General features: G+C 42.1%; 1 protein-coding gene across 7 annotated transcripts in view; it reads left to right on the top strand.

Moving 5' to 3' along the window:
- Window positions 1-13058, top strand: part of CHST8 (carbohydrate sulfotransferase 8) — a 205626-nt gene that overhangs the window by 31455 nt on the left and 161113 nt on the right. For 4 of the 7 annotated variants that reach the window (XM_074551070.1, XM_074551069.1, XM_074551073.1 and 1 more), the window contains exon 2: window positions 9890-9956. The exons of the other annotated variants lie outside the window; for them this stretch is intronic. The gene's annotated coding sequence lies outside the window, so the exon portion shown is untranslated. The remainder of the gene's footprint in view (window positions 1-9889; window positions 9957-13058) is intronic. 7 annotated transcript variants of the gene reach the window in all.

The raw sequence follows: 13058 nt of genomic DNA, 5'->3' as shown, positions 1-13058 counted from the left end.
AACACATCAAATTTTCCTATTAGACTTAAAGGCACAGTAATTTTATTTCAAAATGTTTCTTATAAAGCAAGAGAAGCCATTGATCTGTGAAAACAGCTATCTATTATTTATGTGAACAACATTAGAACAGATTTTAATTATAAATGAGCTGAAAGGTCAGTAACTATTTTATTTTTAAGGTCTTGATTTTAAATTTGGATTGCTTAATAAAAATATTTATGTGGGACAGCTCCCAGTGGAAATTGCACAGAAGGATTAGGCACAAAACACTGTCAACAGTCAAACCCCGATACTATTGGTACCTTTTACAGAACCATTAAATGTGATTACAAGAAATTAATAATAATTTCTTTGATCTTCAGCCTTAGAATCATAGAATCATAGAATGGTTTGGAGGAGACCTTAAATATCATCTAGTTCCAACTAGATGTCCATCTAGTTCCATTCTTTTGAATGTGAATGCCTCGATTTCTGTACCAAATGCAGATAATTTGAGTTTGCAGTGATGTTATCTGAGCCCTCAGCCAGAACTTGGTCAGTGTCAGCCCACAGGAGAAATGGCATGGGGAAGGGGTGAATAACCCTGTGTTGGGAAGGATGAAAGTTTGACAAGAAAGTCTCACAGATATGTGTGCTTAGCAGAAAGATTTTTAAATGTAGAGTCTGATGAAGGAGTAGAAATGAAAGCAGGTTTTGATATAGAAAAGAATTGCTGAGCCAGTCTTATTGGATAACCAAGGAGGCAAAGGGTGTGTTTGTTAGAAGGGGGTTTTATGGCTTAGAGCAAAGGATAAACCCACCCCAAACAAGAAGATGTTTTTACCAAGCAGAAAGATAGCACAGGCAAACAAGTCAGCAAATGTGGCAAGTAGAAAAAAGGTCTCAGAATTTTCCACTGCAAGAAAACTGAATAACAGCTTCTAGCTTAAATTGTAATGTACTAACTTTTAGTGACTGGAGAATAGTGACATGAATATGGTAATTACAGTAGTTATGATAGGCTAGAGATAATAGTTAAGGTATGGATTGGTTCTACTGTATGAATATGCTCAGCAAAGAAAAGTATATAATGCATTGTGATCAAAAGAAAAGTCTATAATGCAATGTAACCAAAACCAAAGGGTCTCCAGGCCTGCCTGCAGCTGGAGCTGACAGCTGTAGGGCACAGCTCTGTCACCCATGGCCCTGGATTGCTGTAACCTCTTAGATCAAATAAACTGCATTTTGGAGAGCCCCTGGAGTCCCTCATCCCCCATTTTGGCTTTTACAGTCCTGTGTGGCACAGGGCTGCCCACACCAAACAGGAGAAGATCCCTGGTTTGTATTAGATTCCCTGCTTCAGTGTCTGGGCCCAGCTCCCCAGCATACTGGTGTCTCAGCAGTACAGCCAGAGCAGTGGTGCTGGGAGCCATGCCAGGGTGGCTGTTTTCCCTCCCCAGGAGAAGTCCTTTGTGTCACAAATACTTGGAGAGTTGCTCCATTTCCTGGAGCAGGCACCATTCTGCCTGTCCTCACTACAGCAAAAAGAGGGAGGAAAGGACTGAAGTTTTTAGGACACAATTTTTAGGCTGTGTCTACCTTCTCCTCACTGAATGCAGAAGCTGAGAAGGATGGAGTTACAAACCCTGTGTGGAGTCAATAGGGCATGTCCATTCCTACAAGCGTCAGTGGAACAACAGGAGGTTTGCTGGTGACATTTAGTGATCTCTGATATTCACAGCACACGGGTATGCCTAGCAGCTACTTGCCTTATCTGTTCTTATTACAAATCACACAAAATGGGCTTCAAAATAACTGAATAACAGCAAATCAAATAGTAATATTCTCCCACTGTACCAGCATTACAGGACTGATTTTAAAGAGATTTCATGCCTATTCAGGATGCTCATTACAGCTCAATATCAAAAATTGCATTCTGTTTAAAAGGCAGAGTAGTTGCCCTGATATCCACGAGTTTCCTCTGGCTGCTCTAAGTGTGGAGTGTCTGGAATTCTGGTGCAGAGTACCTTGCAGAAAAGGACAAACTGGAAGTGTATCACATGTAGGAGTCCAAGTTCCTGTACAGTGACCATCACACTGGTGTGTGCTGCCCTGTGTAAACAGAACCCACAGACAACTTGCAGCTCCTTTCTCACCCAGCCAGGCTTACCCTTGGTGCAGGCACCTCCTGAGGAATCAGCCCCACTTCTGAGCACAGCTGTGTCCTATCCCCCTGCTCTGTGCCCTCCTGTTGTTCAAAGCATGCCTGTGCTGCAGCTGCAGGTGGGATTCCACCCCTTCCCAAAGCTGACTTTGCAAAGGCAAAACTTTTGGAAATGAAGGGGTGTAATGTCACCCTGTTCTAAGTTCTTCTAAGCCTTCTGATATTTACATTCTTGTAATGAATTTTCTCACACAGTTTTATGTAAATAATTATTGGTTTACATTCTTTTCTGGAGGAAGAGAAATTTGATGCACTGTTGGTTTGTCCAGTGTCATTAGAGAGGTAGCACTGTCATCCTCCAATCCACTGTCACTTTTCAAAATCTATAAATGTTGGAGTCAGAAAGTAAACTTCCCTTCTTTTACCGTGGAGGTTCCGGTGTCCGTCTCAGCTCTGACATACAGGCATAGTCTAAGTGAAAAGGCACCTTGAATAAACAGATCTTTAATTAGGGAGAAAGCAAATTTCAATAAGAAACAAATTACTCATGATGGCTAGAAGGGTTAAGAGTCAGTATTAGTTGAGAACAATCAAATGTACACCATTACAGAAGGTGCTAGAGCCAATAAAGGAACCCTCTCCACAGCAACATGTGCCATTTCAAGGTTAGAAGAACTGTTTTGTTCTTCCTCTAGAAGAACATCACCACAAACCCACACAGTGTGAGTCAGGAGCTTGTTTTCCTTCTGCTTCTGCAGAAATTTTGGTGTATTTTGTTTCCACAATTAAAACCACCCTCACTGGTGACAAAGGTTTTTGTTTTCTAGGTTACAGGGACCATTTCTGTTTTCCATTTCTTTTTCTTCTTTGCTTGCTTTTGACTCCCAGACACAGATTCTCTGCTTCAGATACTTTTGTCCTTTAGAAAAAGGAAATACCATAGAGGAATCACAAATCTCTGCACTGTATTACATAAACTACATATTATATATAGTAAAGTTAAGCCATAATGTTGAGGAGGAGGGCCCCACACATATATTTACAAAAAACCACTCGAAATTATTGCTATAAAAACAATTTAAAATCTTGATATCAAGAGGTGTGGCATGGGAATAAAACTTTTACCCAGTAGAAAGGAACATATCAATTTTTTATACACACACACACACACACACATATATATATCAGCTGCTCATAAAATCTTAAAGTTTTGTCAGCTTTTCCTCCTTATCATAACACACCTAAAATTGGAAAGAAAAATTAATTTATAAAGGAAAAATTAAAATTTACATTTGCTGCATACTGACATAAAGGAGGAAGAATGTCTGGGGTAATCTCTTGTTTGGTACCCTTGGAAATTTAGTTTATTGCAGGTGCATTGAACTTATGAGAGAAGACATTTTCATTTGCAATACCTGTTATATGACAGTGCAATAATCTAAAAAACCCTTTGAGGATGTGAGAGTTACTTTAAATAGAAGAGAGATTGAGGCAAGTGGAGGGAAGGGAGGCATTTCAAACTGGGCTGTAATGAGAACCAAGTGGCCAGCTGAATAACCAGAACTTTTCTGCTGTATTTTACAAGAGTTCAGTGTTCTCCACACAGCATATTTCTATATGTAATATTGGATGTGGATAACATGCCTGTAAATCCTGCTGCCAGGCAGTGCCTGGAAAAGTTGGGCTGCTGTGAAAATTGTGTGCCTTCCCCTCCAGTGTGATAAAAGCTGGACAAGTTCATTATTGACACTCGCTGTTTACACTGTCACTGTGCAGTTCCTGTGAGATGGTAATTTGAAACGCAGTAAAAACTTTTTTTCATTTCAAGGGGAAACTGCTTTTGAGATTATGTTTTAGTTTAGGAATAGAATTATAAGCCCTGGAGGATCTTGGAGAGGTGTGTGTTGACTTGCTGGGGCCCTGCTGCAGTACTGAGGAGATTAGTAACACATGAAGCCTGCAACAATTTGCACCCAGAAAGATAGGAGAGAAATCTTCTTGACTTTGAAAGGATTATTTTGGTTGTTTACTGAGTGCTGTCCCTTTTGGTCTTAAATTGTAGATGAAAGTGGAAACCAGAAGTGCCCCCTTCCTATTGCAATGTGTGATGGAAGTGAGAGGAGCAGCTTTAGCAGATTTGCCAGGGCTTTAGGAATGGGAAAAAGGGGTCATACATTACCAGTCTTGACTTCAGTCACATCAAACAATACTACAGCTTTTTGCAATTATGCTGAAATTCAGGCTTTGGCACATTATATGGCTTTAATATCCCTTCTAGCACTGTGTGGGTTCAAAGAACAACACTGGTGTATGAGGGAGAGTAGAACTGGACCCACAAATACATTACAGAACAAGTTTCCACCAGAGTTAGAGAAAGTCTCTTACCCTCCTTTCCACACTCTTTTGGGTAAATAGATTGATGTATAGGTGAGCAAAAGAGGCTCCTGTAATTTTCAGGAATCTCATCCATTCCAGAATTCCCCATTTTGCATAATTGGAAGAGATGCTGAAAGCCAAGATGTGTAATGACACCAGTGACTGGAGAACAGAGCTGTTAACAGGCAATAAGTTCTGCCTAATTTGCTGCCACACTGCTGGGGTGCCCTGGTGGCAGGCAGCAGAGATGCCCAGCTCAGCATGTGCATCCAGGATCACTGGGATGCAGGAGAGGCTGCTTGGGCAGCAGGGGAAGAGGTGGCAGCTCCTTGGGCTGGTCCCAAGCTCAGTAGGTCCATTTCAGGGTCCTTTGGGTCACTGTGACCCCAAAATTGTTCAAAGTCTCTTTTCCCAGCCTGGTGCTTGAAGAAGCAGTCAGGGCTCTTCATTTCTCAGTCTCAAGGTTGTTTATTGTTCCTTATCTATAAAATTCTCTCTCCTGCCCTGCCCAGGTCCATCCAGCAGGACAGTTGCAGGCACTCTGCCTGCCCCCAGGGCAGTGTTATGGCTTTATACTAAAAACTACGTGTGCAATGTTTACAATTACTGTCCAATACCTATCACCTGTGTTAGACAGTGAGCTTCTACTCTAAACCAATCTGTAAGTGCTAACATCACAGCAGAAGATGGAGGCCAAGAAGAAGGAGAAAGGCTGGACACACCCAGTTCCCTCCATCTTGCCTCCTGAACCCCCATACCAAAAACCCCAAAATCGACTTTTCCACCCCATAATGACTTCACTGTTATTCTGCCTAAACTGTTGTGGCTTGCAGATCTTCATCTAAGGTTGGTAATTTGCTCTACGGGTCACAATCAAACCCACAGGGGCATCTTGGGCTCTGTGCCAGGGTCTCTGAGCCCCTGGCAGGGTCCTGGCCATCCTGGGCAGCCAGAGGGATGCTCTGGGTTCCCACAGGTCCTGCCCGAGTGCCAGTTCCTGCCTTTGAGGATTCTCCTCTTGGGGAAATGGAGAGTGTAAAGTAGCACAAAGTCACTCAGGGCATTCCCTCCATGAATTCCAGCTGCTGAACTGGTCTGTGCATCTGGCAGTGCTCAGGAGATACCCACAGGAGCCACCATCGTGGTCCTGAGGACACCAGGCTGAGCCACCCCTCTCCACTCAAGTATTTCACTCCTGATTTAAAAGGATTTTAGAGCTGGAGAAAGCCTCAACTTCTTCATTGATTTCATCAAAGTAGGTTTAATTCCTTTCCCCACAGGAAGGGAAAATTTGAATCCAGATCTTTTCAGAAAAAGCATTTTGAGGATGTTTCAGGAATAGGACATTTTGAACAGTTTCAACTTTAAAGTTAGTATTTCACTTTTCTCCAAAATGTGTCATTTCTATTATTACAGAGAGAAGAACATAATTATATATGAAGTTGATATAAGCCAGACAAAATGTTTTGATTTGAAATATCACCTGGAAACAAACTTGTCCTTCCCAAACCTCGAGGAAAAACAAAGTTTTTGTTCTATTGATACATGAGCCTGAATATAGTGATAGAAAATACAGCACCCTAAGATGAACATTTAATGAATGGAAGCAGCCACAGGATTAGTAGTTTCCTACTTCTTTCTATGCTAAAGAAGCTGGAGGATTTGGGACATAATACTTAGGAGTCATTTGCATTTCCTATTTCCAAGAAATGCTGACAGATGACTTTTAGCATCTCCATCTCTACTTTTGTAAAACTCCTATAAAAAATTCATTTTGCTGGTGAATATGAATAATGTTTATAAATCCAATCTTTGCTTCTATAAATGTTGTAATAAGCCTGATCTAGGAGTCAGGAGTAAAACAGACTGGACACTTGAGTGCCCTCAGTCTTTGAAGCCTTTTGTCTCTGGAAGTGCCTTGAAGCAAGGAAACACATTCCTGGCTTGGCTGCAGAGTGAGAAGTAGCTGTGTTCACACACCCCCTAGAAGCAGCTAATGGATCTGGAAGAGATCACTTCAGTAATAATAGTAAATTTTTTCTTATATTCTTGTTGTTATAATATTTCCTTTTTCTTAATTCAGCTATTTGCCCAGTATCACTATTCCAGTCTCTAACTGTTGGGATCTGTGCTGGTCAGAGTGACTCTGAGATATGCCAGAAAGTCTCTTTTCTTAGTCTGGTGGTCAGAGAAGGAGTCAGAACTCTTCCTTTCTCAAGGTTGTTTATTGTATCTTATCTATAAAATTCTTTCTCCTGTCCAGCCAGGGTCTGCTGAGCAAGACAGTCAGAGGCACTCTGCCTGCCCCCAGGGCAGTGTTATCTTCTTGTACTAAAAACTACGTGTGCAATGTTTACAATTACTTCCCAATACCTATCACCTGTGTTAGACAGTGAGCTTCTACTCTAAACCAATCTGTAAGTGCCAACATCACAGCAGGACATGGAGGCCAAGAAGAAGAAGGAGAAAGGCTGGACACACCCAGATCCCTCCATCTTGCCCCCTTGAATCCCCATTCTAAAAACCCCAAAAATCTATTTTTCACCCTGAGATAAATTCACTATCATTCTACTTAATTTTTTGTGGCTTGCAGATCTTCATCCAAGGTTGGTAATTTGCTCTACGGGTCACAATCAAACCCACAGGGGCATCTTGGGCTCTGTGCCAGGGTCTCTGAGCCCCTGGCAGGGGTCCTGGCCATCCTGGACAGCCAGAGGGATGTCCTGAATTCTGACATCTAACTACATTGCACAAGTAAAACTATCGTAGTAATGCAGAAAGCAAGTGCTTCATTATGATGCCTTTTCAGGACACCTAAAACAAAACTCAATAGAAGAAAAAACCCCCCACATCTCCCAGTTTCCAACATCTCCCAGTGAAACTTCTGCAGATCAGCTACAGGAGTGCTGAAATTTAACATGTAGTTTTTATTGCTGTCAGGCAAATCTTGACTTAGAAAACAATTTCTGCATTAAAAGTTTCTCTCTCTGAACTGGCAATCCCAGCAGTGGTGCTTTGGCTGGGACAGGCCATCAAGGGTAGGACAGCACTGTGGCTGTGCCTTGCAGTGCCACGTTTCTCTGTACACAGAACCTGGCCAGTGGCACCTCCCCAGAGCTCCACAGCACCAGAGGGATGCCCCAGTTTGCCTCCAGCAATGGCACAACCAGCGCTGCAGGAGTGCCCAAGCTGATCTCTGCTGCTCTGCCCTTGATCATCCAACAGCACACAAGGTGCTGGTTCCTGAACCCCTGCTTCCAAAAGACACCTGCAAACTGCTGCTTCCCTTGAATAAACAGCTCTGCTCTGAGGCACCAGCCTGCTCCCAGCTGCAGGAAGGGCAGCTAAACCTCACACAGCATGAGAAATGCAGCTTGCCATGGATGTGTGAACAGGGCATTTACATTCATTCACATGGTGGTTTGTGATTGTCCAATTTAGCTATAAATAGTTTAGTGATTTGCAAAGGATTTGGGTGATTTGTTGACTTGCTGATGTACATACAACAATGTACAATGCTGATGGTGGCATTAGTCTGTGTTCCTGGATTCACTGGCAGCTGCCTTGGCACCTTGCAGTGAAGCCTCAGGAAAGGAGAGTATAAAGGTGCCCTGCATCTTTACAGCCTCTGGCACACCTTGATCCTTCCCTTCTCCTGGTTCCACAGAGGAAAAAACCCTTTTTTGCTGTCTTCTTGCCACAGTGCCCTTCATCCTCAGGCTGATTTAGCTGGGCTGGTCACCAGCAGCTCTGCAGTGGAGGGACAGCAGCACCAATTCCAAAGAAGGCCAGGCAGCCTGGGCTCTGCAGGGTGGCTGCAGGAGCAGCCAGAGAGGGCAAGGAGGGGCTGTAGGAGCCTTGGAGCTGTCCCTTCTGCTCTCTGCAAATGGCCAAGCTCTTGGTAAGCAGCTGCTGGCAGTGCTGTGAGAGCTGCATACCCTGATGTCACAGACATGTTTTATGAAAAATCCTTTCCTTAGGATTTTTCCTCCTGAGAAGCTGAGAGGCCTCAGGAACAAAATGTAACCAATGATTATCTGCTGCTGTGGAATGCAACAGGTGCATCTGTGATTGGCCCATGTTAGATGTTTGTAATTAATGGCCAATCACAGGTAGCTGGCTCAGACAGAGACCCGAGCCACAAACCTTCGTTATCATTCTTTGCTATTCTATTCTTAGCTAGCCTTCTGATAAAACCTTTTCTTCTATTCTTTTAGTATAGTTTTAATGTAATATATACAATAAAATTATAAATCAGCCTCCTGAAACATGGAGTCAGATCCTCATCTCTTCCCTCATCCAAGAACCCCTGTGAACATCATCACACCCTGATCCCATGTTTTTCTAAGTCTTAGATTTCCTACACTCAGACTGACCTCAGCTGAAGATAACAAGGCTTTTCCTGGGGGAAAAGGGACAGCTTATCCTGCCACTTTGCTCTGCAGGGTTTTATTTTACTTTCCTTTGATGCATCAGTGTGGTTAGGGAAAGATCCAGTTCTAGGTGGACCAAAGGCTGGCTCCTGAGTTTCTACCCAAGGATTACACCATGCCCTTAGATTGTATCTCATCAGTGCTGTTCTTCAACTGCCCTGTTACAGCAGACAAGGCAGAGAATATCATATTTGCAGCATTCATGGATGAACAAACGGCCCTGAGATATCAGACACCACCCTGAGTGCAGCCTGACCCACCTCAGAGCAGGGACCAAACAGCAGAGGGGTTTCCTTTCCTGGACTGATGCAGTGCTGTAACAGCAAACTGCTCACAGTGAAAGTGTTTGGTCATTGGGCCACCAGGCAGAGATTGCCAAAAGCAGACCTACATAGCACCACTTTCAGAGCCACTTTTGTCAGAAGATTTAAATAAATCTTTGCAGGGTCTTTCCATACTGCTTGGGAACAGGGAGAAATTAGTTCTGCTTCTGTGTTTGTAAAGAAAATATTTGCTGCCTGGTAATTTTGCTATAATATTTAAGTATTTTCCAGAAACATATTTGGATTTTTTTTTTAACCTAAAACTGTACATCTTTTTCCTTACCAGTCTTGCATTAATGATCCAACACTCATTCTCCTATCTGATGCTAATGCTTCCTCAGCTCACAATTCATAGGAGTACTGTGGTGATTGATAAATGTCTTTGAACTGGAAAGTGCTGAGTGCTAATTGCTGTCTGTGCACACTCGTACTTGTGCTGCTTTCAAGTGCAGGGCAGTCACATACCCTGGTAATGGGAAAGCTTAGGAAAATAGATATTGGTACCTAGGAGATTTATCCATCATAGGAATGTAATAAGGAAGAATAAATTAGAAGTTAGATGTTTCAATTCATTATTACACATTCTAATGAATCATTTTCCATCTGTTTAATAGGTTCAGGGCAGCTCAAAATGGAGTTCAGATTGGAAGCTGCTTGCAACCTTATCTGCTTTCACTCTGGGTAATGCCAAGAATTATAAAAATATGTTTTTGTCCGTTGTGAGGAGCACAGTTAAAAAATGTGACTGCAAAATGCAAGTCAAAGGGATTTTGGATTGATCCAAATTCTGCCCCCAGATGCTGGGACACAGGGTGGGTCAATCCAGAGCTCCTCCATGAAGCATCCATCACATGCCTGAGGAAGTACTGCCTGATGAAACTGTGAGGTCAAGCTGCACTTGGGGTTTTTTGTAGGCTTTTTCCCTCATCCGTCTTTAAAATGATGTGATTGGAGTGTAAAGGGTATTTTGAAATGTTTCCTTAATGAGGATACTTTGTTCACATTTATCAGTCGTGCTAACTGCTTCCAGAGTTCCTCTGCTCCTGTAGCTCAAGGAGCAGCCTGGGAGGGCTTGGGAAGCACCTGCTCAGCATCCCTAAACCAGGCACTGCCATTCACCAGCTCTGCTCACTGAGGACATGCTAATTAAAGCCAACTGATTGGAAAAATAATTACAGGAGAATGGGGAGAGGGAAAGATTAGACCCATCATTTAGAGATCTCTGATGTTTGTGTGTTGTTGAGAGGTATCATTTTGTTGAGAAGAAAGAGGATCTCTCTTTTTCTTTCTATGACTCCTGTGCTCGCAGCTTGCAGGAACATGCAATGGCTACAGCAGCAGTTTTTTCTTTAGTTATGCAAAACTAAAGTGTTTAAACTAAACTAAAACTAAAGAATAAAAGTGGCCTTTTATTCTTTCAAATATATGCTTTCACCTAGCTTTGTTACTGTTGTATCTTGAGGTGTCCTGGAGAGGCTGTAATGTCAAACTTAAAAGGTTTTGTATTTCTGGTCACAGTTATTCTACAGGATGTGGAATACTGTAAACATTCTAACTGTTAAAAATTGCTGTTGTAGCATTTCTTGCACTAATTAAAGCCTGGCTAGGGATCTCCTTTCTTGATGCTGCCTCTACTTCAAACAAAAACATTTCAACAAATGAAATCCAGGGGAAATGGTTTCACATTTTAAGCTAATAATAATAATTGTTTTAGAAACCCATACTTGCTCAAGGGTATAATTCATTAAAAAAAGATTTTAGAATTCACCACTAAGCAAATATAAACCCTTGTTATTTGGGGGTGGATGTTTTTCAGCTGTTCCCTCTCAGGTGATGATTCTGCATTTCTCACCAGCTCTGTGTCCCTCCAGCTGGGAGCATTCCCACAGAGAGGGGCAGCACTCAGGGCTGCCAGACTGGAGCCCCTCCACCTCTCATCATCATCATCATCATCATCATCATCATCATCATCATCTCATCATCATCATCTCATCATCATGGTGCCCTCCTGAAAACCCTCGGGCAGGGCACCTGCCTTGTGCCTGTTGGAGCTTCCTCCACCCCATGGGCATAAATAGGGGACAAAAAGGAAATCCTGTATGTCAGGAAACCAAATGCAATTCTTAGAAAGCTGTGACTGGATTTACCAAGTGATGGTGGGAGTTTGGTGTTGTTCTGGCTTTGCCACCATTGGATTTGGTTGGAAGTGTCCATTCATCCAAGCCCCTGCCTGTGCAGCCAAACAAACCCAGAGACAGGGTGGGTTGTGCTCCCTGTGTGCTCGTAACAGTGGTTGGAAGTGGAGCACACTTACTTTGAAGGGTAATCTGACTGCCCTGGTGCTTTAGAGCATTTGGCATTTAAGGGTAAATGTATGTAGTAGATGCAAATGTCCATCCATATTAGATTCACAAAAGGCTCAGATGGACCTGCACAAGGACTTCTAACAACCTGTCTTTGCTAGTGCTGAAAAACTTAGCCATATCTTCTCATAGTTTTACTTGTAAAGGTGTGAGAAAAGTTTAAGGTGCAAAAAGAATACACAATCACTGTCTGCCATAATATGAACAGAGAATAAAGATGAGTTTGCTTATGCAGAGAGAGAATGCAGGGCTCTGCATTCATTTAAGATCCAAGCATCCCCCAGTGTTCCTGGCCTGGAGCTCTGACTGTTTTACACACTGAATAAATATAGTTGCCACTAAATAATGCTAATAACCTTATCAGTCAGAGTCACAGAATGACTTCATCTTTCACACCTCATGTTCTTCATTGATGCATTTTAGGAATTTAGAGTGCCAGTACACTACAGAAAATTAAAAGCTTCCTAAGGAAACCATGAAAAGCATACAAGTTGCCCCAACACCAAATATTCCAGGCACATTAAGAATAAATCTTTAAAGACTTTTCCTGACGTAACTGCTTTGAATCATCACCTCTCCACAACCCATCCTTCCTGCAAACTGATGTTATTTTGTATTTAATGATAATGATAATAATGATAGTGATGTCCTTCTGTATTTAAAATCCCCTTTGTAAACAAATCCAGCTCCAAAAACTTTCCTTTAGAACAGGTTACATTTGCAGTAAAAATATTGGGAAAGCAAAGTGATTGCTACCCCTGCAGCCTGTTGCTGACCTCCAGCTGAGCCCTTGTGTTCAATGATCTACTACTGAGAAATCTGGTTACATTTTGGGCACCAGTTCCACTTGTGCTCTAATGCACAGCGTTACTGAATTTTTGTGTTACTGACAAATGCAGGATTGGCACAGCACAGAGCTGCCTCAGTGGGTGACCTGCGGTGGTTGGTCTGAGTGTGGCTGTTTCTCCTCAGAGGTGGAGCAGCAGCTGCCAGTTCTGTGTTTGGCAGCTTTCATGTTATCTCCCTTCATGGTTTTCATATTGTTTAATCAGTGAGAAATAGAAATAAAAGGTGACACACTCTTAGCAAACATTTGAGAGGGATTTCTCCGAAAATAGAAGTTGTGGCATGACTGTTTTTCCACAAAATGCAATTTTTAGCTATATGCTACATCATATTTTCTATATTTAAAAAAAAAAGGACATAAAATTAAAGACAACTGATGGGACAGAAATAGACTGGATGATTGCAATGAAGTGTACAAAAGAAATACTAGAGAAATCAGTTTTTTGGTCTAAATGAGAACTTTTTTCCCAAAATGCAATTTTTAACTATATACTACATCATCTTTTCTACATTTGAAAAAAAAGGACAAAAAATTAATGACAACTGATGGGATAGAAATAGACGCGATTATTTC

This window comes from Zonotrichia albicollis, chromosome 13 (genome assembly GCF_047830755.1).
Source record: "Zonotrichia albicollis isolate bZonAlb1 chromosome 13, bZonAlb1.hap1, whole genome shotgun sequence".
NCBI lineage: Eukaryota > Metazoa > Chordata > Aves > Passeriformes > Passerellidae > Zonotrichia > Zonotrichia albicollis.
This window is presented reverse-complemented; position numbering and strand designations above follow the sequence as displayed.